General features: G+C 36.2%; 1 protein-coding gene across 4 annotated transcripts in view; it reads right to left on the reverse strand.

Moving 5' to 3' along the window:
• Positions 1–26,304, reverse strand: part of SYT1 (synaptotagmin 1) — a 627,989-nt gene that overhangs the window by 369,906 nt on the left and 231,779 nt on the right. The window contains exon 1 of one of the 4 annotated variants that reach the window (XM_089674050.1): positions 5,220–5,238. The exons of the other annotated variants lie outside the window; for them this stretch is intronic. The gene's annotated coding sequence lies outside the window, so the exon portion shown is untranslated. Of the gene's footprint in view, positions 1–5,219; positions 5,239–26,304 lie in introns of those variants that run through there. 4 annotated transcript variants of the gene reach the window in all.

The raw sequence follows: 26,304 nt of genomic DNA on the forward strand, positions 1-26,304 counted from the left end.
ATTAATGTTTTTTGTACCCCTGTATGAATTTGAAGTCATATATTTCAGAAAATATGTATTTAAAAATATTATCTATTCACACTAAACATACTGTTGTCCAAAACATTGTGTTTTCCAAATAATACTGCTATTTCACTTGCTATTTTCTACACAATGCAAAATCCAACAAGTAACAGTAAAAAGGATATAATGCAAATCACAGCATAATGGGTAAATAATTCAGCAGCCTGGCTGGAATGTTAAATTCTTATCTGTGTTTAGATAAAAAAAAGTTTCTTCCTCCAGTGTCTTGGAGTCTTGTCACATTACCATCCATTTTCATCTTTTTTCATGCTGCTGTCTTGTGGTGATTGATTAGTACATTTTGTGTACACTACCTTCAGAACACCAGTGCTAATGATAGGTTGTATCTCAAAAGGGCTGTTACAGTGTATAACAAATAGTAAGAGATAGGAAATATAGCATTTCACATGATCAATTCGATTAATGAAAAAGCTAGTAATCAAAATAACATTGTTTAAAAATATTCCTTGGACTAAGTCTGTAAAGTAACAAATGTAGGACAAAGAGGTAGCCCTTAAAGTTGGAAACAAATGGTAGAAGGATTATAGCACTTTAACCCATCCCATGATTCTAGATCTCTGACCTCTGAAATAGTGGACAGGAAACTGTGGCATTGAATCAGTATCAAAAAAAGGGTTTCAGGGGATACCTACAAATTCAATTTTATGGAGAACCATAGACATCCTGTATATACTACATACAAAAGGTTTCTGAATTATAACATGGAATAAAGATTTTATAAAGAAAATGTATGGGATTTGTGTGCATGGACTCAAAAGCAAATCTAAGCTTTACCATAGCTTCACAAGGCTGCGAGGTGAGGCAATAAGATGTGGGGGGCAGGGAGGGGGGGGGGGGAGTTGGAGCAGAAAGCATTCAGGATTCTAGGACTGTTGCTTTGAAAACCCACTTACATGAAGTACGAAGTGGCATTCAGAGGCAGAGAGGCAGTAAAGTACCTTCCACTAGCAGGTCAACACATGGGAGATAGTCAATGTGACGCATTTCAGGGTGGATCCCCTATGTCAAGTATATACACTGCATTAAAGAATATATAATCCCAACATTTCATATTCCACATATGTGCCTCCATGTATGAAAAAGTATCCTGTTCTCTTTGTATTGCTTTATTTGTGTGAAATAACTGATGTTCCTGCCAGTCCCGCTGCTTTCCTATTAAATACTGACCACACTAGGCAGGAGAGCACATAGTGGTCAGTTTTCTATCTGTGCTGAGAACTCAGCGTGTTCTCCTCTAATGATCAGACTTGTGCTGACACCCCCCCCCCCCCATTGCTCTATTCACTGGGAAGTTCAGTGTGCTGCTGTTTCTGCACCCCCACCTCTCTAAAATACTTATGCAGCTGGGAACAGAGGGCATGTGATCACTTATATATATATAAGGGGAAATATATGTATTATTTTTATTACTATTATTTTATATGTATATACAAATGTATACACAAATGTTTTGCCTTTCATTTCTATTTTAAACTGAATGGGTTGTTTGAGAGGTCTCACATATACTTTAACAGGTCCCTGAAGAGCCTTTTCTCTCTCTCCCCATCTGCAAAAAGAAATGTAAAGCTTTGCTCTTCTTCAGAGAAAATAACATATGTCATTTGTGATAGCTGATGCCACTGACTCTGCTGCTTAATGTTTAATTCATTATTTTGTAAAATTTGACTTTGGGTTGTTGCTAAAGTATTTTAGAGTACTATATATATGGCACGTAATAGTACAATCTATTTGCTGATTCAACATAATAAATCCTGTTAAAATGCATCATGCAAAGATGTAAGACAGACTTCATAACTAGAAAAGAACACAGCAGGAAAAACAGAAAAATGATTAAACTCATGTGCAATTTTTGTGATAGTGACAAAATAAAAACAATTCTCTTTATTGATGCAATGCATTTCCTTTCTCACTTTCAAAACAAGACAAGACAGATACATTGTTGACACCAATATACCAAAGGCTTTGTCACACAGATTGTGTCAGTGTGTTCTTTTCTGACCTGTATTGTTCATAGTACTCAGCAACATTCTCAAACAAAGCCCTTTGAGCTAAACAGAAGCTTTTAGAAAAAAAAGCAACATAATTAAGTGAATAAAATGTTATTGTGAATAAATTTTGTTACAATTCTTAAGAAGTAAAAGGACATTTTTCAGGTGAGATGTTTGACATTTCACTGACTATACTTACAACTTCATGCTTGGTGCCATTGTTTTTACAATCCTTTCTGACATGGCAAAGGAGTTAAACCTAAAAGTATTTACATTTCATTCAGCAACACTTTGATGTACATTGGGTTTCAAAGATAAAAATTATGAGATTATTTGAATTGTTCTTGGCTGAAAGTGATTATGCAGACAAATATGCTTCATTTTGAAAACCTAATGTGCTAAATCACATAATGATTTTAGGTCACTTTTTCAAATAAATGAATGTATATTTGCTTGTTTCCAGTTTATTATCAAGTGTTTAAAAAATCCTTAACATCAAAGTGTACCTTTGTGCAAATTTGATATTGTAGGAGCAATGGCTGTCTGGTAAATATGATAATGTACAAGCAGTACCAAAATAAATCCCCCTACAGAGGATGATTTACTTAAGTAAACTAAGATAAACTGAAAGTTCAGTTTTTACAACCAGCATTTAAAGGATAAATTCCTCTTCTCAAAATTTTTTTGCAATTAAAAAAAATGTGCATTTTTTTTTTCTCAGGAGCCTGCAGAGCATTGAACCAGCAATCAGCAGATCATGGGTGTGCTCTCAGGCTCCTGCAGATGCTCAACATTGCTGTCTGCCCATACCTTTCTTATCAGACAGCAGGAGGATCGATGAGAGCTCTCACCAGTGCGGCCAGCAATGGCTGATGGTATTTGTAGGCATTAATTCACAGGAGACTCTAAGCAAATGATGCAGCTGTGGGGGAAGAGCCCTGCATAGCTCTGTTATTTTCAAATTATTACAGTGGGCACGGGGAGAAAACCCCCCCTACCTGCTGTCACAGGGTGGGGGAATGGGGGAGGAAGAGGCTGCAGATGCTGGATCATGTTACATGTTCCACCCAAAAAACGGGTAGAACATGTAGCATATTTTGGCAAGTGAACTTATCCTTTAAACAATATTGAAACTTTTAATGTATCCAAGTAGATATATGAAGCAAATCCTGGTTTCTTTCACTTCACTTACATCATCTCACAGAACATTGAATATGTATTACCATTCTGTACACAAATGTAGACCACTAAAGCCAGCTGTGGTCAGAATACCACATCAAAAATGCAACATTTGTCACTATCAAAACCTGTACAGTTAGAACAACATAGGTAATGGCACTGAATACTATTTGCAATTGAACTGAACTGTTTATTATCAAGTGTTTAAAAAACCCTTAACATCAAAGTGTGCCTTTGTGCAAATTTTATATTGTAGGAGCAGTGGCTGTCTGGTAAATTTGATAACATACAAGCAGTACCAAAATAATTCCCCCTACAGGGGATGATTTACTTAAGTAAACTAAGATAAATTGAAAGTTCAGTTTTTACAACCAGCATTTAAAGGCTAAATTCCTCTTCTCAAAACTTTTTTGCAAGTAAATAAAATGTGCATTTTAGAACAACATAGGTAATGGCACTGAATACTATTTGCAATTGAACTGAACTGAGCTTTTTGGAATACCACCACACATTGGGATAGTGATACTAAAATATTAAGATGGATTGGCAAATGGAAAAGATTATTGGCTTCAGAAGTGCTGTGTTGACAAATTAACTGGGTAGTATGTGCATGTTTAATTACTAAAATATCATATACAAAGGTAAACACGGCTCCACCATTGGTTTTAACAGGGGGAATAGTGCCCCATTGTTGGCTTTAACAGGAGGAATAGTGAACCATGGTTGGTATCAATTGGAGGCATAGTGCCCCATTTATGGTGAAAGTGGAAGGAATGGTGCCTCATCATTGGTGTCAGTTGGCAAAATAATGTCCCAAGGGCTGGATAGAGGCAAGCAAAGGGCCACATCTGGCCCCCGGGCTGCAGTTTGGAGACCACTGGCTTAGAGCAGTGGATACTGGAGGGTGATGTTATTGTGCTAATGAATTCAACTCCGTTGTCATTCCTATCCATTGCAGAATCGAGCCAGAGCTTTGTTGTCATGTGACTGAATAGAAGAACATTTACAACGTTATTTATAGTGCAATTTATTACAAACTATATGCAGGGTAAAGGTTAGCACAGAGGATGCAACATATAAAAGCTGGTTTATAACAATAATATTCCACTTTAAAACCTTTTATTGGAAAGATCTGTGCACAGGCACCCAGGAATACTCTGGCACAATTAAGCACAATTACCATTAATCATATTGATGGTTTCCTGTATGGCTGTGCTTGTACATTGTTTTTTTTTAATAAAAGGATGCGAGCTGGAAGTACAATGAGAAACCACATGCTTCACTATCCTATATACATTGGCTTCAACCTAGCTTTTCTAGTACATCCTCCATTTGTTCAGTGTGGCTGGTTTCCTGTACCTGTTTTGCTTGCACATGGTTTGGAGCACCATGTTTTACAAGATGTTTTAACCCTACCAGCCAGTGTTAAAGGGCAATTATTTGTACAAATTTTACATTACATTATTCAACTATAATAGTAGTAGAAGGCAATTTCATGCTCATTCATTTTTGTAACATATCATTAGCTATTCCCAGGAGTGTAATTTCAACTGACAGTGGTTAGGTAGAGGAACTGATATTGTTACACTCTAGTTAAACACAATAATATATTTTGTGCATTCATATCATGATATCATATTGTCTTCATTATGTAACCAGTAGTCACAAGTGCAATGTGTTAGAATATCATATTCAGCACTTAAATCATTAATAAGAAGCAATCTTCTAGAGGTACCATAAATGGACTTAAAAAGTTATACTTTATGTTCCTGGTCAGTAATGAATTTAAATAATTTCTGATAAATTAAATAACAAAATCATGATGTTCTTTGTTGACAATTCCCTAATACTTTTATGCTAAAAACTGACTGAACAGAAAAAATCTCATTAACATAAAAAAAACAAAAAAACCCAAAAACAGATGATTCAGAAATATTTAGAAATTGTTACTACTAAAAACAAAATTACCATTATAGCAAAATTTCCTTCACGCTGGAATTAAAATGGCCATAACTTGAGTAACATACCAGAGATACTTGCAAGAAAATTATGTTATTAAAATGCATCTAGCTCAGTATGCTGCATGCGCTTTAAGCAAACAAAAAATTATTGGACCTTACCTCTAAAACCTGGAGGAATTGAAGAGCTGAAGTCCCTCCTATTGCAACTAATCATGTTTCTACTCCTGTTCTATTTTGCACTAGAATAGTGACAATTGGAAGTTGATTGATTGCTTTAAACCAGCTGATGAGCAAATTTTTTAAAGTATGCACAGAGAATGAATGATCCCTGTCCATGTTAAACGTTGTTAAGTACTAATTTGCCAATCTGTCAATCCAGAAGCATTTTAAGGCTTTTCTTTCTTTTAATGTAAACCTATGCAGTCTTCTTTCTTTAATATTCACTTCAAACTGATGTGTTTTTCCTGTTGGTACATGTTGCATTAAAGCAACACATATACTTTAAATGTGACCCTAATAAACTTCAATGCACATTAAGATATACCTGTTAATGTTATGGGTAGTGCATTTTACATCAAAATACAGAGCATTCACATCTGTGTATTTTGGTGCGCTATACTGCATATGTGCATGAATGTGCCTTTCAGAATGAACAACAATGAACAGATACCATACATTGTAGTGAACATGCATTAAAGTTGAAATATAAGCAACACTTTTTTTCATTTTGGATAGAGAAATGAAGGGTTATAACCCCTATCAGTTTATTTTTTTCCATTTGTGTCCCATTGGGGAGATTTCCCTTCACTTCCTGTCCCATAGCAAAAACAGGAAGTGAGAGAAAATCCCTGCAAATTAAGGAAATTCCTTTGGGGCCCCTGGGTCACCAGAACTAGTGTCCCCATTGGAAGATTTCCCCTCTATTACTTATCTGGGGACAATACGAAATTTGGGATTTTCTTTTACTTTTACTTTCAATGATAATGGTAAACAGGGCAAATAGAGAGGATGAATCTCCCTATTAGGGACAGAAAGCAATAAAAACTGATAGGTGTTCTAATCCCTCTCCACTCTGTCAAAAACAAAAAAAAGGTTTTGCCTTTAGTTGTACTTTAACTCGCATCATAAAGTGTTTTATTATGTATAGAAATACATTTGCAGAGATGATAAAGGAGCCTATATGATACCTCTCTAGTACAATGGGCATATGTTACAAGAACCAATATTTTAAAGCAATGGATAAACAAGCCCCTTTTCTATAAAAAAAAAGATGGGCTCATAGCAGTCATATTGGCCATATGTAATTTATGTAATTGAAATGATAGGGAGAGCTGACAATTTTAAGTAAATACATTTTGGCATTTGATCATGTCAACCATGACAAAGTCTGACTTTTTTTGTCTTTTGTTTGACAACAGTTTGCTAATTAGACCTGTAACTGGCCAGAATTGACTAACAAGGATTCAATGGATTTTATTGCAAAATGTTTGATATTTAAACCCAGCATACATCACTACTGTTCTGGTGTTTTAAGATGGGACCCCTTTCTTACAGAAAGAAAAACAGCTAAGTTGCATATATAATTTCATGTTCTTGACCCAATGTTTGTATTTTGTAAACATCTGTGGTGTAGTAGAACCTTCTGCTAGTCAGATTAGGCTATCATTTTTAGTACTCTATTTTTAGGTCCTCTACTCAAATATCTTAGTGATGTTAGCATAGGGAATATTATTTAACATATGCTGACCACCCTCTTGCTATGAGGGTACTAATCTATATGCCTGTCATTTAAGATGGATGGTATTTAGAAGAGATGAGGCACATTTTAAAAATGTTATTTAGGACATGGCGGATGTCACTTCCTGAAGATGCTGCCAGGTGAAACGTATGTCGAAGAAAACGTGATACCGTCATATCCGGGGTCCGGTGATATCATGTCCGGCCTTGACAGAGGCTTAAAATGCATGTCAGCCATCTTAATCTGAATATACAAGCAATACATGCTGGTGATGGCTTCTTAGGCACTTTATCATGTGAGTGTATTCAGTTTGTTAGTATCCCTACTCTTGGCATATTTAATACTACATTTAGATCATTATTGTTGTGATTTTTTTTGAGTATTATGGCATAGAAAGCCAGGATTATCTATTCGAGTCCCTCCAACTATTGTTTGGGGAATTTATTAGAAACTATACATCAGTCCCTCTGGCTATCCAACCTGGAAGTGCGGTTGTTGGTGATTATACGGGGAGGAACCTCCAAAGATTATCCTGATTTATAACACATAATGTGATACATGACCATTCTAATGGAGTCATATCGGTCTGGTGATCCATTTGAGGTCTAAGAAGGACTGTCACAATTTGAATTCATCCAGCACTTGGTGAAAGCCTAAGGACACTCTATAAAATTAGGATTATTCAGTCACTTTATAATCTATTTGTGTTTGGTTTATGAATTGTTTGATATTCATGTATTGGTATTTATTCCCAAAACGCATTATTTAGTTATTATATGGGGGAAATATAAGGTGTATATATACACTTTATGCTACATATTTCATTTGAGTACAGCGCCTACCTGCTCATCACTAATTCACTTGCACATGTCACATTAACTTTTTAGGGGTAGCTGTAAATACCTCTTAGGGGGTTAATATACTAACCCATATCTATTGGTGCCACAATAATTCATTTTTGTTTGGTCACATTTTAAAAATTGTTCAAAACGTTTTATAAAAGCCGTAAAATAAGTGAACCCTGTCAGCAGTTCAATTTATGGACTGGAAATTACTTTGCAGATACCAACCAGATACAAACCGGCCAATCTGCTACAAAGCTCAAACAGATGGCTATTCTCATCTCTGTGGGCAATATGCCCACTTTCATTTCCTCTAGTTTTTATGAGGTCCAATATTACTGACATCTATATTTACTCTTTACAAGAGGAATACACTGTATATATTCAATTTACCACCAATAAAGTTCTGCATATTCATATTCTGTATTTATACTTATCAAAGCTTTTTCTTAATGAATGTCTGTTTCAGTATAGACACACACAGAGTTTAAAGCATTTCAAGATACCCCAAATCATTTCCTCACTCACTTCTTGCATTTTCAGATCAAGTGATAACCTATCATTCACTTTGGTTTTGTATACTTCACATATACACTATATGGACACCTGACCATCACACCTACACCATATTGCCAAAAGCTAATAGACACACTCCAAACGATTGTGTTCAGGAGCTTCCAGCAAAGAGTAATAATAACGTTACAGCATATATTGTAATTATATACTGTTGAATTTTAACCTTGTGGCAACAGGTTGGGGAAGGCCTTTTGTTTGAGCCAGCTCACTAAAGACATGGTTTGATGAGTTTAGTGTGGAGGAATAGAGCTCTAACCTTAACCCTTTTGAAGATTGGATGAATTGGACCTACAATTGCAAGTCAGGTCTTCTCGTCCAACATCACTACCTCACAAATGCTCTTTTGGCTGCATGGGCACAAATTATAACAGACAAGCTACCCCAGGAGAGTGTAGGATGTTATAACCATAAAGAGGGTGGTGGGGAAGGTTAAGAGGTGACACCAAATTAAAGCCTACATAAAAATATTAACAAAAATTGAATTTAAAAAACAATAAATTGCAGGTTACTAAACCTTAGGCATGAAAGCTTTACTAATTTTTTTTTCTTTTAATTTTACCTGATATTCTTGCCAGTAACTCATCTCTTTTATTAGAGTGTCTACATTTACTCCTACACTGTATCTGTAGAGAATCGGTGTAGCCACCCCTGGACAGCAGCATTGTCAATATGTGGAGCGTGTAGTGATGAACTAGCAGATTTAGATGGCCTCTAGTTACAGTAGGTAACTAAAATTTTTCCTTTTGGGATAAAGGTTTTAACTATATAAACCATCGTAGGAACCCCTACTGTTTGGTTTGTCCAGCCACTTTTGCTGGACAAATTGGTCTGTCTATGGAAGTTGAAAAACAGCATACTCACTCACTGGCAGGATCAAAACTCAACACTTAATACAATTATTTTAGTGGGGCAGACGGGGGGGGGGGGGATATGGAAACATCTTTATTAATGCTAGTTACAAAATGCATCATATATGTCATTATTGCTTTTGCCAATAGCTCCACTTTAATGCCCATAGTTTTGGAGCTCATATACTGTAGGTGTGATGGTCAGGTGTCCACAATCTTTTATCCTTATCGTGTAAATAATTAATTACACTCTATATTAATTATATTTTTTGTTTATAAATAGAGATGAGCAATTCTGATCTTTGATTTGTAGTGGTCACAGGCAAATCTGAATTTACATGGATTCATTTATTTAACCAAAGCTATTAAATTATATGGGAAAATAAAGTTAAACAGATCTTTTAAAATTCAGACCCATCCTTGTTCTATGACAGACAAAATTGGGGTGATCAGGGGCAATGTTGCATTCGCTCACCTCTAGTTATAATTTTCCATATAATGTTAAAAACTTAATTAATCTAGGCTTAAGTTTTAACAGAGATCATAAGCATGTTACAAGATACCTGCTTAAATTTACACATGCTTCATGCAGTTGTTAACCTGTGCGATTAGACAAGCAAATTATACCTTGCATTACTGTTGTTGATTATGCTACATTTAGCATCTACTAAATGGCAATGCTTTATAATGTATAAAGAAGCTTGCGCATCCCTTTTCATTCTTGCGTTGCATATATGCATATGGTAAGTATGACATAAAAATGCTTCCTTTTATTCCAAAGGACATACTGAGGCCAGTGAGACCATAAGTGGAAAATTGCAATAAAGTAGATAAAATAGCTCTTCTAAATAGAATATCATGCTTCTTCATGACCATAAGCTCCTATTCACCGTGGTTGTGCACCCAGCACTGGGATGAGATCAAGCAGAAAATTAATGTAAAAAATGCATTTTAGTGCATGCATGCTGTGTTACTAGCGCATGTACAATGAAGCAAACAACTTAGTGATATACTTATCCCTGAGAAGTAAATGGTGGGGCTCCCTGTCATCGCTCCCACCTTACTGCCACTGCCTGTAGCTGGTAAGGCACACAAAGAAAGAGAAAACATTAATATCATTTGTTGTATTTGCTACCTGTAAATGCAAATCAATTTGCCAAATCCAGTGACAAACAAGTTTCAGCCCATACATGAGACTGAGTGATAGATGTCACCTAAACAAATGAGATACTGTCATACTGTAACCTTCTAAAGGATATGTATTCTACATTCACCTTCCTAAGCAATTTGCCATGTGTGAGATATTTGTTATCCTAATAACTTCAACGGTGTTCCTGCATGAATAATGAAATCACCAATCAGAACCTTATCAACAAACACCTCTTTTTGTGTACACGTTGATTGCTTTACATAACTATGAAAGAAATCTCTTGGTAATAAAAAAGCAAAACTCTAATTATACTACAGAGTTTACGTTTGTCCAAACCTTAACATGCCAAAAAAGAAAAAAAACTCAGATGGTCGCAGTGAATATACAATTAGACATCTATTTTCTTTAAATATAGCACTAGATTTATGTATGTAGAAATTACCTAAAGCATATTTAAACGCCATGTACATACACATTGGTTTATACATTTTTCACAATCATCAATCACAGTCATATTGGGGGACTTCAAATACATTTTTGTATTGTACACACCAAGGAATTTTTTATGGTAGAAAACAAAGTGGTTACCAGCAATAAAAAGGGGCAAAAGTGTTTAAAAAATAATTGAAGAATGAAGGATTTGTAGTAAGTATGTTAAACACGGAAACCTAAGGGCTCATTCACACTTGACTTTATTTCTAACTCTTGCCAAACGCCCCTATAGCATTTGACAGGCGATTGGGAAGCGTTTTTAAGGCTCCTCAAATGCTCCCCAAACACCCTATGAGCGGTTTTGAGGCATTTGATAGGCGTGTGCCAAGCGTTAAAACTGCACCATAAACGCCTATAATGAAGTTAAATGGTATTAACGCTCCGCAACCACCTCACAACCGCATCGCAACCGCACCGCAAACACCTGCCCAGCATTTGAGGAGAGGCAGCATAGACTTGAATGGGAGGCTTCAACTCCTCCTGACTCGACATGAGGTGCTAGTTTTGCAGCAACGCTCCCGCTTCAGTGTGAACAGCACTGTGTGCTGCCATGTGCAGAATTTTCATAGGTGTTTGAGAAGCATTAAAAACGCTTCTCAAACGCCTGTCTTACACCTGCTGACAAAGCTAGTGTGAACATAGCCTAAAAGGTGTTAAAAAAGATCCCTTGTAATGTAATTGTAAAAGAAAAAACCTTCCCCAGTTATACCCACACATCCTCTTGGGCACCAGGGGTATAGAAATATCCAATTCCCATCAATACTTAGGCATTAATAGTACTGTTAAATGTTAATACTTCTGTTAAGTTTTTTTTAATGTCCCTTACCCTACTGGAGATATTCCAATCTCTAATTTCACCTGGGACCTCAGTTTTTCTAAAGATGTGTTTTTTTTGCAGCCTGTGTCCCCACTGGAGAAATTTCTCATTACCTGCTTTCCCAGCAATGGGGCTACACACCTCAGTAAAAAACTGAAAGGAGTTATAGCCCTTCTACTAAAAAGAAATTGGCTGAAGTTGTGCTTTAAGATAGCATGGTGTTATGTTGCTAGATGAAATCATCTTCTACTTCCTCTTCATTTAATCTCCTCTAGGGTTACACTTGTGGAAATTTGGAGTGCCACACCCCCATGTTTTGTGAGTTAAGAGGGCAGTAAAAATATGTATTCTGTATTTTTTTTGTTTTTATCCTAACTGGACTTCACAAACTGCTTCTTTTCTTTACCATGTCAATAAGTAACATCATGTTGGATTGTGGCCCACCATGAAAGCAGTTTCTGTGTGTTACTATTGTAATAAGTGAAGTGAAATGATGTTTTATTTAAGGAAGGCTAAATGTTCTTAAAATTTTATTGGAAGCTTAAAGTGAATCTTGCATCAAAATGTGAGGTCTACTTATTCACTACCACTTACCCACCCTCCATGTAAAAATGGTGCAATACACCTTTAAAAAATACTTAAAGTTGTACTAAAGCCTTTATTTAGCTAAATTTGTTTATCTCTCTCTGCATCAAGGTAAAAATATGCCCCACTACCTGTACTTTCCCCCTTTGTCCCTAAACACTTACCTGATACAAAGTCACCTCTGTAGCAGTGTCTTCCCTCACAGGAAATAATGCTTTCACGGGAAATACTGAAGGCAGTGGAGTCATAGTCTATTGCTGCTTTCAGTCAAATGCCTTTCTAGCGGGAGCAGGGGTGTGGCTTACCAGTCTGTCTGTGGACACACACAGCCCTATGGCCCAAAATCTACAGATCCCTCCTAAGAAGCCAGGATTTAGGTAATTATACTTTTTTTCTGCTTGTGCATGAGTTTTTTTAATGGTTAATGGCACCTTTGTTACATGGGGAATGGCGTGCTAGTGTAAAAGTGGACCTTGCCTTTTAAAAGTCAACTTTAAATGTATTTTCTGGTTTTCCTACAAAAAAAGAATTATGTGTTTAAGAACTCTAAGGCTAGTTCTAAAGGTAGCTACTGTGCATAACCAAATACTATAATTAAATTGCTCCATCTAACAGAAATTTTAAATTAAAAATGCATATCAAGCTATCATAATGTTTACAATTTAATTAGGAGTGTTACATATCATTTTCAGATCATTTCAATTTTTGTGCTAGCAAAAATGTATTATGCAAATGTAATAATTCATTTTCACTTTTCTCTAAAAATATCAGGCTATGGTTAAAATAGGTATAGTCCAGGTTCTAGTAAACTCAATTTAATTCCTAAGATCTCATAAACAGATTGAAGAGAATTGCTGCTACATGGTGAAAAGCTACCGCTTACTTGCTTAAATTGTTATATGAAAGCAAGTAAGATAAATTGTCCATTTTGTGTGTCAGTGTGTCATTTTCAATAAACTGTAACACACCAAGCAGCCACAGATGTTTTATGGTAACACTTGATTGCATTGGACAAATAATATTACAGGATGCTGTTCTTTATGTGTATCTTTCCTCTGTTAAAATGAATGTATCACACTGAGCTTTTCCCATTCCAAGGTGTATTGAATTTTATAATGTTCTATTTGACTATATTTGAAAGGAATGTATTGGAGTGTAGCCTTTCCCCATCATCAAGGCACTAATTCTATCACAAATTTCATATAATACTCTTTTCTAGCTCTACATGTTTTTGAAGCACAGAAGGTGGAAAATGTCAAAGTGAGTCAGCAAGACTTTAGTATATTGAGAACAGTTGTACAATCTACTTGGAACCTACAGAGCAGAGTAACACATTGTGAATTGGCATTTCTTCAAAGAAAGATAGAAGTACAAATTTCACATTTGCACATACTAAGATATACTATCATGTTGTTGTAAGGAGCGCAAGGTCTCACTGGAAAGTGATGTTGACACTTTTATGTAATGTTATGCATGATTTAAAAATGTTGAGCAGAGCAGCTTAGTTACAACAGCCAATGTTTGTCATACTGTAGCACTGCTAGGATATAGGATACTGGCATATAGGATGTTTCCTACTGCACTTCTGACATGTGTGAGCCCTGCACTATATACAGTACAAACTCTTGAGGCCTGAGCTACAGTATAAGAATTATAAACTCCCAAGCCCCGCACTTTGTGCATTACACATTCATGATCTTTTTTGTGTAATGCACTCCTGAGCCCCGCACTCTGTATTTCAGAGTTGTGACCACTACACTGATAATGACATAATCCTAAGCACTGAATTTTTACCTACATTATATACTACTGATTCCAGCTGCACATTACATACGTAAGTGTTTATTGTCCCAGTCCCTGCTGGCTGATTATTTTAATGAAGTTCATCTTTAAGGTTGGTTGTTTGCACTGCAGCAAATAAAAAAATGATTGTGTTATGATTAGTATTTGTCTGACTCTCATTTGTGCCACTGATATTGGGCTCAAGTTTTATTTAACCATGCTCCTTTAAGCCCCTCCCGCTGTGCAATTTGACCACACTCATTATTCAGCGTTCTTCCTCATTCTTCTTCTCTTGGTTCTCAAGGTCGTTCGCAATCTTAGCTAGGGCCCTACACCATAAATAAAGGCATAGTGACCATAAAGAAAACCTGCCACATAAAGAAACAATTCAGACTATGATCAAATTAGACAAATAAGCTGAGATTGCATTAACTGAAAATTGCAGTTCCTGTAAATTTTTTTCATTTATTTCAGGTACTTATATAGCGCTGTCAATTTACGCAGCGCTTTACATATATATTATACATTCACATCAGTCCCTAACCCTCAAGGAGCGTACAATCTAAGGTCCCTAACTCACATTCATACATACACATACTAGGGCCAATTTAGACAGGATCCAATTCACCTACCAGCATGTCTTTGGAGTGTGGAAGGAAACCGGAGGAAACCCACGCAGGCACAGGGAGAACATGCAAACTCCAGGCAGGTGGTGCTGTGGTTGGGATTTGAACCAATGACCCTAGTACTGCCAGGCGGAAGTGCTAACCATTTAGCCACTGTGCTGCCCATAATAAATATTATCCTTTGCACTTTCCCCTCTAGCATTGGAGGCCTGCAGGTCAATAAGGCTGTCCATGACATTAAAAGATATGTTCACTTAAAAAAAAATAACAGAGGCATGTAAAAAATGTGCATTTACTATTTTGGGGGGAGAGCCAGGAAAGCATTGCACCATTGATCAACAGATTGCTGGTGCCATGCAGGTCTCCTGCAAATCTTTCAGTGCATCTGTGTCCTTGTACCTCATATGGGCAGGCAGTTACACAGTGACAGGAAGAACCAATAAAATACCATAGAGCTCCACAGCGCAATGATGGTTAATTGAGAACTACAAGCCAACAGCTGCAATGATTGACACAGCTCTATTGGAAACAGTTAAAAATGGGTGAAACATGTAACATGTTCTCAAAGGTGAACTTATCCTTTAAACAACTAATATAGATGCTCTTGGGGACAGAACCAAGATGGACTTTAACATGAATACTCAAGATTTTCAAATAAATTAAGTTACTTATATCTCTGGATCTACAGATTATTTGAACATTTGGTTTTACACTAATTGCAAATGTGATGATTTATCAAATTCTCAGTCTTGATTGCCCAAGTGTGACAGGCTACCTTTAATAGATCCCAAACACACCCTCAACATTGTTTCAGCACAGCTGTCATTCTTATGTTTGGATGTAGCCTTTCTACAAATGATTTGCTTGGACAAAACTGAAATTGCTGCTTTTCTGATTACAACCATTTTAGATTTAACCAACGTTAATGTCTCTCTTTCCTTTAATACAAAGCTGTCACATATGGTATAAAGCTACATTATAATATGCCAAAACTATTGTTTTTACTTTTTTCACTTTCAATAATGCAGCCACCACATTTGAGAATGGGAATGCTGCAGTATAATACATTTTTGTTTTTAAAGTGTAATACATTTTTGTTTTTTCAGTTTAATACAGCTTTAAATTATTTTGTATACTATTTAATGAAGGGGAATATAAATACATATCATTAGATATTTTTATATAGGTAATGTAGGTAATGTATATGTAATTTTATGGTTATAACTGGATTATATTGATCTATAAAACATAAAATATTTGTGTACTAGTACATAAAATACTAGTTTGACTGGTTCTTTTCTCTCCCACTTCTCTCTACTTGACTCTGCATCTTTGATTAAATTGGTGTCTAATATGAAATCTTCTACCTGCATACTTGATCCTATTCCCACCATTTATTTAAATCCTATTTTAGTTATCTATACCCCATTATCCTCAATATCATAAATTACCCTCTTAGAACCAATTTTGTACCATCGATTCTCCAAACTGTTGCTATCATCCCGGTACCAAAACAAAAAACGACATGTCTCTGGACAATTTAAACAACCTTTGCTCCATGTCTAACTTACCCTTCCTTGCCTAGATCCTTGAGCAGGATGTGATATCTCAGTTACATAACCACCTGTCTTTAAATAACCTATTTGTACCCCTCCCATCTGGTTTTCAACAACTGCACAGCACAGAAAACGCCTTGGTCAAAGTCACTAACACCCTTCTGTTAGCTTCTGATTCCAGCTCACTAACTATCCTTATTCTAGTGCATATTAGTTCTGCCTTTGATACTGGAGACCACAATATTTTACTTTTTCACCTTGAAACCATATTTGGAATCTCAGAATTGGCCCTGAAATGGATTAACTCATATCTTACTGATCATTGTCACTTTGTTTCTCTTGGCAGATTTCAACCTGAAGTCAGTCCAGTCAAGTTCGGTGTTCCGCAGGGCTCAATCCTGGGTCCCTTACTTTTTAGCATTTACATGTTTCCACATGGCTTCAATTATAACTTCTATGCTGATGAAAGCTATAAACTAGATTCTACTGTGGCTGCTTCTCTCCTATATAACTGTATTTTTAAGATAAAAACTTGTATGGCCCATAATCTCCTTCAATTAAACTCTGACTGCAACAAGTCCTGCTTATTGGCCCCCTCCCCCCCCTCCATCAATTATGTAAAGCCTGTCCCATCTATGGATGGCACTTTACTTGAGCTTCAGTCTAAACTGAAAAATCTAGGGGTGATACAGTATTTAATGCTAGTTTAACCTTTGATCCACATGTACAAAATGTTTTCAGAACATCTTTTTTCTACATTGCTCAGCTGCATCCTGTGCTATCATACACTGTAGCTGAAATGTTGATCCATACATTTGTGTTCTCCCAACTTAACTACTGCAATGCTCTACTCTCTGGTACCTAAATCCACTATTAATTGATTACAATATGTACAAAATTCGCCAGCCAGAATTCTCACTAGGTTTGATACAAGTGATTATATTACCCCTATCTTGGAGTCCTTGCACTGGCTGCCTGTCAGCTTTCGCATAGGCTTTAAGATCCTCTTGCTCACCTATAAGGCTGCTCATGGCTTGGCATACCATTATCTGTCTGAACTTTTATCAACTTACACCACCCCTCATAACCTCTGTTTCTCAAATTCTGGTCTTCAGTGTGTCTCCCCTACTCACCTACACTCGATAGGAGACAGCCTTTTCCTGCTATGCCTCAAAACTCTGGAATTCACTCCAAAGAACATCAAAGAACCATCTTCTCTAAACTCATTCAAATCAAATCTAAGAACATTTTTCTTTAGACAAGCTTTCATATAATTGTTCCTTGATTTCCTTTGTTTTATGCTGTGTATTTTTTGTTTTCCTTGTAAAGTGCTTTGAGAAGCTGCCTTTAAAGGTGCTATATAAAATAAAGTTTATTATTGTCATTATTATTATTATTTTTAGTGTAATTTTCTAATCTGTAGACCTGTAAATCATACTCAGTTACAGGAACTACATAGGCATTTTAAATTGGAGTAGTATCATATGTATAGTTACATACAGTTTTTTTCCTACTATAAATAAACACTACATGAACATTACAGTAACAGTGGGTAGGGAAGTTGGTTGCTTTAGGCTTCTTATTCAGGTTTCAAGGTAATGACTTTATAATTCTAGCACTTGTTTGATTAAACATGTGCTTTGCTTGAAATAATACATTTAATAATAATATGGTGTTGATTTATATTTTAAGTATTAAAAATTTACCATAAATTCCAAGATTAAAAAGATTATGAATTAAAAAATACTAAGTGCATTGAATTTTTAAAAATTAAAAAAAAATACTTAAAATAAATATGAATTAAGAAATGTACTCTCCAGCTATATTCATCAACTGGCTAATGGTGGACTATTTTGCAGAATTAAGTAAGAGGCTTTCCTGGGTTGTTACTGTTTAATTCACAAAGCTTATTAAAATAAACATTCCTTTAGAAGTGGTTTATGTATTAAAAACAAATCACCACAAAGTGCTTAAAAGACATAATGTGCCATTAATGAATATTCAAAAAAATGCTCCACTGCTTGAATTAAAAAGGTTGCCTGTTACCTTTTAAATAAAGCAAATTAAGTTTCTAGAGTTAGTGAAGCACATGGTCAGGCATTCAATGCAAGTATTTGGTAGTCCTAAGTAAACTACTTTCAGAGTTTTTCTTTCCTGTTGTAACTGACTACAGCAGTCAACATCCTATTATAGGCAGCATTGGTGAAATATTACACAGTCATGATACTCACAATTCTTTTCAATTTTACAAAAAATTAGCTGGTATGTCAGCACATACCTCAAGCCATCAAATTGTTCCCAAATTCTAATACAAAACAAAAATAACTGACACTCTAGCATTGAGTATAACATCTTTATTATTAAAAAAAAGGTTAAGAATCACTTTAAGTTTGCATCTGCAATTTTGTAAGTTTCCTTAGAGTGCTCTAGTTCCCTCTCACAATGAATGAAAGCCATGGGGTCTCATAGAGCATTGAAGTCTACACCACATCCAAAAGTAGATATGTCAAACAAAACAAAATGGATAGCGAGACTTTTTAAAGTGTTACTAAACCCAGGACCCCACATTCGCTATATCTGGTCTCCCACAGTACACACAATATGGAAGTGCAATTATTTTAGTAAATATAAACTCCTAAATATCTTTTCTCATCAGCAGTTAGAGCAATCTTGTGACTTCTATCTGTGTCCACCCCACCACTAGCTAAAGCTTGTAGAAGGAGTTTTCTTTCTGCTCTAGGAGGATGGAAATCCCCTGACCTCTGTCTGGACAGTGCTGATTGGCCCTGTGCTAATCACATGCACTCTCCCAAGGAAAAAAAAAAACCTCTCTAGCAATACACACCAAACTGAGCTTGTGCATGCCTATGGTTCAGTCTGGAGATATGAGGTGGTCACTTGGAAAAGGGGAGGAACAGAGAAGAAATGATCAAACAACCTTTTTACACAGAGGATTAATCCCTTAGGTTCCACAGTGAGTATAACAAACATGCGTTACTGCATACACAGACTGATTTTACTGCTGTGGGTTTAGTAACACTTTAAGGGGTATCCTCTCAACAAATCACTCATAATAATAGGTTAAAAATGTCTTCATTAATATTGATGATCTAATACAGCAATGGGCAAACTACGGCCCGCGGGCCGTATACGGCCCGGCAGACCTTTTAATCCGGCCCGCGGAGCGTGATAAAAAAAAAAAACAGCCAGGGCAGGCAAACATTTGCATCATTCAGCGCGCTCAAATGCAATGATTGGCCAGTCTCGCTGCCACTCACATCCTGATAGCCAGTGATTGGCTGTCAGGATGTGTGTAGGCGGGGCAGCGTAACGAACGTGAGGGGAGCTAGGCTCCTCTCACAGTCCGCCCTGAAGACCGGAACGGCGCGGGAACACGGTGAGAGGAACGCGCGGAGCAAAGGTAAGTAAATTGACACAGGGGGGACTTGGCTTACTACTTGGGGGGGAATAGTACTATGGGGGATGAAATGTTACAAATTTTAATTTAATTTATATTAATTCACACATACACATCATTCATCTACTCTTGGTCTGGCCCCCGGGTCCAATATATGAACCCATTGCGGCCCTCAAGTCAAAAAGTTTGCCCACCCCTGATCTAATATCTATGTAATTCAAAGTTTTATGTTTAACAACTTGACCTCTGGAAGGATTTACCCCCTTCATGACAGGGGAATTTCTTGCTATTCAACACAGTGCTACTTTAACTGGAAATTGCACGATCATGCAACACTGCACCCACATGAAATTTATATAATTTTTTTTCACACAAATAGAGCGTTCTTTTGGTGGTATTTGATCACCACTGGGTTTTATATTTTAATTATAAAAACTAAAAAATTACCAAAAATTTAAAAAATTATATTTTTTATTTTCTGTAATAAAACATTTCCAATAAAATTTATTTTTTTCATAAATTTAGACCAAAATGTATTCTGCTACATGTCTTTAGTAAAAAAAAGAGTCCTAATAAATGTATATTAATTGGTTTGTGTGAAAGTTATATCATCTACAAACTATGGTATATATGCTGAAATGTACGCAGCTATGATGCTATACCGATAAAGGTGGTGGTCAGTGACCTTTAGTGGGACTGTGAAAGTGTGGCAGGCAATCTGGTGCTAACAGACACTGGCTGGGAGGGACACTAACTGACATAGACAAGCTAGTGACAATAATACAGTGATCATTGATAATACTGTACACTGTCACTGTACTAATGACACTGGCTGGGAAGGGGTTAACATCAGGGCGCAATCAAGGGGTTAACTGTGTGCCTAACAAATGTAATGGGTGTAATATGTGCTGCTTTTACTCACAGATCTGGTTGTTTTTTTTCTCCCTGCTTTTCAGGGAGAAGAAACAGCTATATCACTGTTCTGTTTAGACAGATGTCTGTGTGTTTGTAAACACAGGACTCTATTTTGTGATTGGTCAAAGCCGATCAGCAGGTTTCAGCCAAAATCATTGGCTGTAACTTGCTAACAGACTTATGCTGGGGCCTGGAACATCAAAAATTAGCCAGCAAAGTACAGGAATGTTGCCATGGTTACAACTGCACGATTTTAGGCTAGGACTCAGTGATTGTCAGCAAAGCTGAGAGAGGAGAGATCTGTGTGTAAACAACACAGATCTCTCTCCTGTCAGCATGGATGTGCTGCTTTCTAGCTCTCTGCACAGCAAGGTCTAAGCAGGAGGTCTGCTTAGTAAAACACAACACAGTACACAATAAAATCACTCTCTAAAATACAGTTAACCCCAGATGTTAACCCCTTCCAGCCCAGTGTCATTAGTAGAGTGTCAATGCTTTTTATTAGCACTGATCACTGTATTAGTGCCACTGAAGATGTCAGTGGCCTTTAGTCAGTTCCCCTCCAAAGTCAGATTGCCCATCCCAGTATAAGTTGCTGCCACCATTACTAGTATAAAAAAATAAATGACTAAAAATTCAAGTATATATAACTTTCACGTAAACCAATTAATATACACTAATTGGGATTTGTTTTAGCAAAGACATGTAGCAGAATACATTTTGACTTAAATTTCAAATAATCAAATTTTATTTTAAATTTTTTTATTGGATACATTTTATAGCAAAAGTCAAAATTATTGTATTTTTTGTTTATAGCACAAAAAATAAAAAATGCAGAGGTGATCAAATACCACCAAAAGAAAGCTCTATTTGTGGGAATAAAAGGACTTCACATTACCACGCAATTGTCAGTTAAAGTAATGAAGCTCTGTATCGCAAAAAATGGTCTGGTCAGGAAGGGGGATAAATCCTCTGGAGGTTAAAGGTGACCTCCAGGTATAACAAATGTATCCTTAAACCTCCTTTGACCCTGTTTCTGTAGAGAGAAAAAGCTTTTTTTTATGACCTGCGACATCATCACCAGGTTTGCAGGGGCAACTTCAAGAGCCATTTCTTCACATACAGAAGTGTGGACTGGCTCTTGGGAGTTAAGGCAGAAGCATTGGTTTGCTGGGAAATAAATCAATTTATGCTTTAGACAGGCATAGAGAGAGAGATAGAGGTGCGGGACTATTTCAATTCATTAGTGTCAGTGTTGTCAACACACACCAGAAATTTAGGAGATTATTGCATTTCTAATATGGTCACCAGGAATATCTCTGTACTTACAGTATTTTCAAAGGAATACAACAGTGAGAATTGTGATTGTATTGCACAAGCGTACCGCATGTGCTTTTTCTCACATACACACTTATAAATTAGCAAACAAAATACTTCCAGTATGTAATTAATTTGCAGCATTGAAAATAAAATGTCAAACAGTCAATATATGACTGTATTTCTGTAATTAAGTTGTTCCTATCCCATTTAGGCACGTGCATTCTCTTGTACTTCTATGACTTCTAATTAACTGAAGGATACTGTAAACTTCTTATGCAGAGATAATTTGCCTGAGGGACAAAGTGCTGTTATGTGATAAAGTGCCAGTGGATGCTGATTAACTCCCATTACATGTACAAATCATGGTTTTATTGTAAAATAAAAACACTCTATATTAATTATGTAAATTGATATAACTACTGAAAATGCACAACCAGTAGAGCATACATATGAGAGTGGTACTCTTGGGTTACATAAATGGACACAAACAAGGTAAAACAAAATATCACTTTGTTAAAAATACTTTTTCTCCCATTATACACATATTTCTGGAAAACACTACAGTGTATTACTAGTTACTATTGCTGGTATATTAGGTCATGTCTTGTTTTTCACAAGTGTCTTATGTGCTACTGCATGAGAATTCTGTGTTACAGTTTAAGAGCTCAGCCGCAACTCTAACTTGATCTTAAATTCATATTACCAATATACCTAAGAAAATACATTTTAAATATTGGCAGAAGTGTAAATGGTTAGCTAGACAATGGGTCTAGGTTTTATCAATAATGTCATACTTGAACAAAATATGTCTTGCTTGCATTTCAGTTTTAACGATTGTCATTAAATATGAGAAAACAAGACATTATCCCTATAACTGTAAAATAAGCGCATGGGGCAAGTGAGAACAAACAGACAAGGCATGTTTACCCTAACAGTTATGGTAAGAAAGTAAAATAAGCCAGTAATCATTGTTCTTTTCTTTATGTTGCACCTTTCATTCATTTCAAATGCTAATGATTTAATGTAAATTCTGAATTTACCCACAACGGCATTTTTTTCATAATGTACAAAAAATATTTCATACTAAGCTGAGAAGTCCCACTATCCAACGGAAACTATACAGAGAAAAGTATTAAGGAAAATATAAATAAGTTCCATTTTTTCCAATGTCCCTTGCTTTCTTTCTAGAGCGATACAGCATAGGGGAAGTACCACCAACAGTAACTGGGTAAGGAGGGTAATGCATCTTTGTGGAGAAACAGCACAAGTAGCTTTCAGTAGCAGAATACTTAACTTGAATGGATAAGAGCCTAGGGTGGAGGCAGTAAGGTAATATGAGTTACTTGTAAATAAGTAGTTTTCCACATGTATCAGATGGATTTGGCTGAAATCCCTTGCACATCCAGAACTAATTGAATAGGTTTGTATTTTCATACTTTTAAAAGACAATTTGATGGACACCCTGGAGCAATGATTGCACCTTACATGTTAAATATCCCTTCAAATAAGCCACCGGAGTCCTGCATGGTAAATTGCTTCAGTGTAGTCCTTTAGTCCAGTGCATAATGCTTAAAGGCTACTGGTTCCTCATTCTGGTTACTGATGAATGGGGACAGGATATTCCAGATACGTAAACACATTTAAAATTTGGTCTCTTGATTACATAGAAAGTAGATAGCAGTTTGAAAAAAATACATGATATCAATATAACTGCTTCTATCCTATCACTTTATATTTATTATATAATTTTAACTTCTTCTTCCGATTTAAATTTTAAAAAGGGTCCCAGTCATGGTATATTTTACATCTGCCCAACATGGAGCAGTGCAACTATCTATATACCATACCTAGCCAATGTCCCTGGTAGCTGCAACTCCCACTGCTACTTTAGTGATCTCCACTTGATTCAGGGTCTCATACTGAGCAGCTATCCTGATGCATTAAGAGCACAGGAGGTTGCTACTTAGCATGGGTGCCATGCTGTGTTGAATTTCCAAAATAAAGCATTCTCTGATTGAATGAGGTGGAGAGGCGGGGTATTTATGTCTTGTTCTCCACCTCATCCAATCAGACAAGGCTTTGCATTTAGTCAGAAAATGCAAAGCATTCTTTGAATGGAGCCATGCTGACTGCTGATCTCTTGTGTTCACAATGCATCAGGTTGGCCACTCAGCATGTGACCCGAAAGCAAATGAAGATCGCTAGAGTAGCGATATCTTGTTCTGTGTCTGTGATTTCTAGCTTCCAGGGGCATTGGGCAGATATGTTGATGGGGCCAGTCAGGAATAGACAACAAACTTGTTGTCTATCCTTGACTCTTTAATTGAATGCAATGTTCAACAGGGCAGTTCATTAATTAAGAGAAATTATCTAAATGTGCCATTAAATTATAGACAATCAAATCAAATATTGTAAAATTGAAAAAGCTAAAATGTAAGATGGCATTATCAAACTGAAAGCAATGTGAAATGACATTTTAAAAATAATAAACATAGGGATCACATGAAAAAACAATAGCAGTAATACCACCACTATTTTTTGGGATATGAAGCCACCTAAAGGGTATTAGAAGATATTGTGTTTAAACACAATGGGTTCAAAATTAAACACAAACATACATTTATTGAATATACTGTATATTACAGTGAGTAAATGAATTGAAGGAATACAATATGCCCCTGAGGCTTTTATGGACAGGTCTAGATGGTGCTTCCAATTATAGAGGGTTTCAACGTAGCATTGTATGCGCTTTTACAGATATATGGATGAACATGCTTGGGGCAGGAATAATATTTGCATAGTCATTTTATCAAGTCTAAATCAGTAGATATATGATAAATACAGATTTTTTTTTCTCAGATGATCCTTTTTTAGTAGATCAAAATTACATTCCCCGAAGACAAACCCTGCTTTACTTATTAAAGTGATCTGAAAATGTTAAAGGGGAATGCTACATAACCGGGAAATGGCATGAAACGAGGCATGAATGGTAGAATTACTCACCTTTTCCCATTGATCAGCCATTCTAAAGTATTATACAGTTCATTCCTTCTGTAGGAGTGCCAGAGGTTCCTTTGGGACTTCTACAGATCCATCATTTAGTTCAAGCAGCAAATGCTTTACATGAAAGCACACTGAGTTTAATTTACAAAGGGAATAGGGTGCTCACCTAACCCAAAGAAGCTACACTTCAATCATCCAATCAAATGCAAGGGAACACATTTCTTTTTAATTCTTCTGTAAGCAATTTTGTATTTTAAATGAACACAGGTTCACTGGTCTAAGTGAACTTTCTACTTCTTTCGAAAATCAACCCCACAAAATGGAGTTCTTATTTAAACACACTAAATCGCTTCATATAAATGTTCCAGTTTCTTATCTGTTAGGTGCCATAACTTACTATTTGATACAAAGTAATAGCACGAATATACAGTGCATGACTGACATCAAGACCAGCATGGAATTTCTATATGACATGGCATAGGGGTTGATTTACTAAAACTGGAAAGTGTAAAATCTAGTGCAGCTGTGCATGGTAGCCGATCAGCTTGTAACCTCTGCTTGTTTGACAAAAAAAAATGCAAGCTGATTGGTTTCTATGCAGAGGTGCACCAAATTTTGCACTCTCCAGTTTTAGTAAATTAACCCCATAGTGTTTCTAACGTCATCAGCTTCTCCATCTGTTCTCACATATATTTTACACCAAGTGTATCATGTATGGAAAAATAAAAATAGTAAAGATAACAGTGGTGACATGTTAGGTGAAAATACATCTCGGTGCATAAAATAGTTAATGGGTATTCCAGCCATAACTAATGTTGGATATTGATTTAATTGAATGTGTCACTAGCCACATGCATTTTCAGATGACATCAGCAATATATTTTTCCCATTCCCTATATATACATATTGTAAAAAAACTTTCAATAATTTACTGACATTTTAAAAGAGTAACTCATTTTCTGGACAGGCAGATATTTTACCCTGGTCTCGTGTATGCATACTGGGTGGGCTTTAATAATGGGTGGGAGCCCGTATGTATCCAGGAGAACAACTTTGCTGACAGTGCTCTCACTGTTTTGTAAAAAAAAAATCCTTACCTACAGTGTATAGTTACCATGTTTGTTTGTACAGGACCAGTAATTTTCCACTGTGCCCAGTTGAGAATGTAAAGAGAATGTGTGAATTTAAGTAAAATGCCACACTTTGTGAGCTCTATACAATTACTGTAGACAGCTGGAGTCTGACACTTATGATATCAAGTAATTCGTAATCTTTCATTGCCCTGCTCTATACATATTAACATATTTATCAAGTTGTTTGTGGAGTTACGCTTTAGGGTTAATATGGATATATTAATATTTTGTAGAAATATACTGGCACACACTATTATCCTTTGCTTTTCTGTACCCTGGAGTCAGGATCAA

Source organism: Staurois parvus, unplaced genomic scaffold (genome assembly GCF_062004578.1).
Source record: "Staurois parvus isolate SC_StPar_1 unplaced genomic scaffold, SC_StPar_1.0 ptg000147l, whole genome shotgun sequence".
Lineage (NCBI taxonomy): Eukaryota > Metazoa > Chordata > Amphibia > Anura > Ranidae > Staurois > Staurois parvus.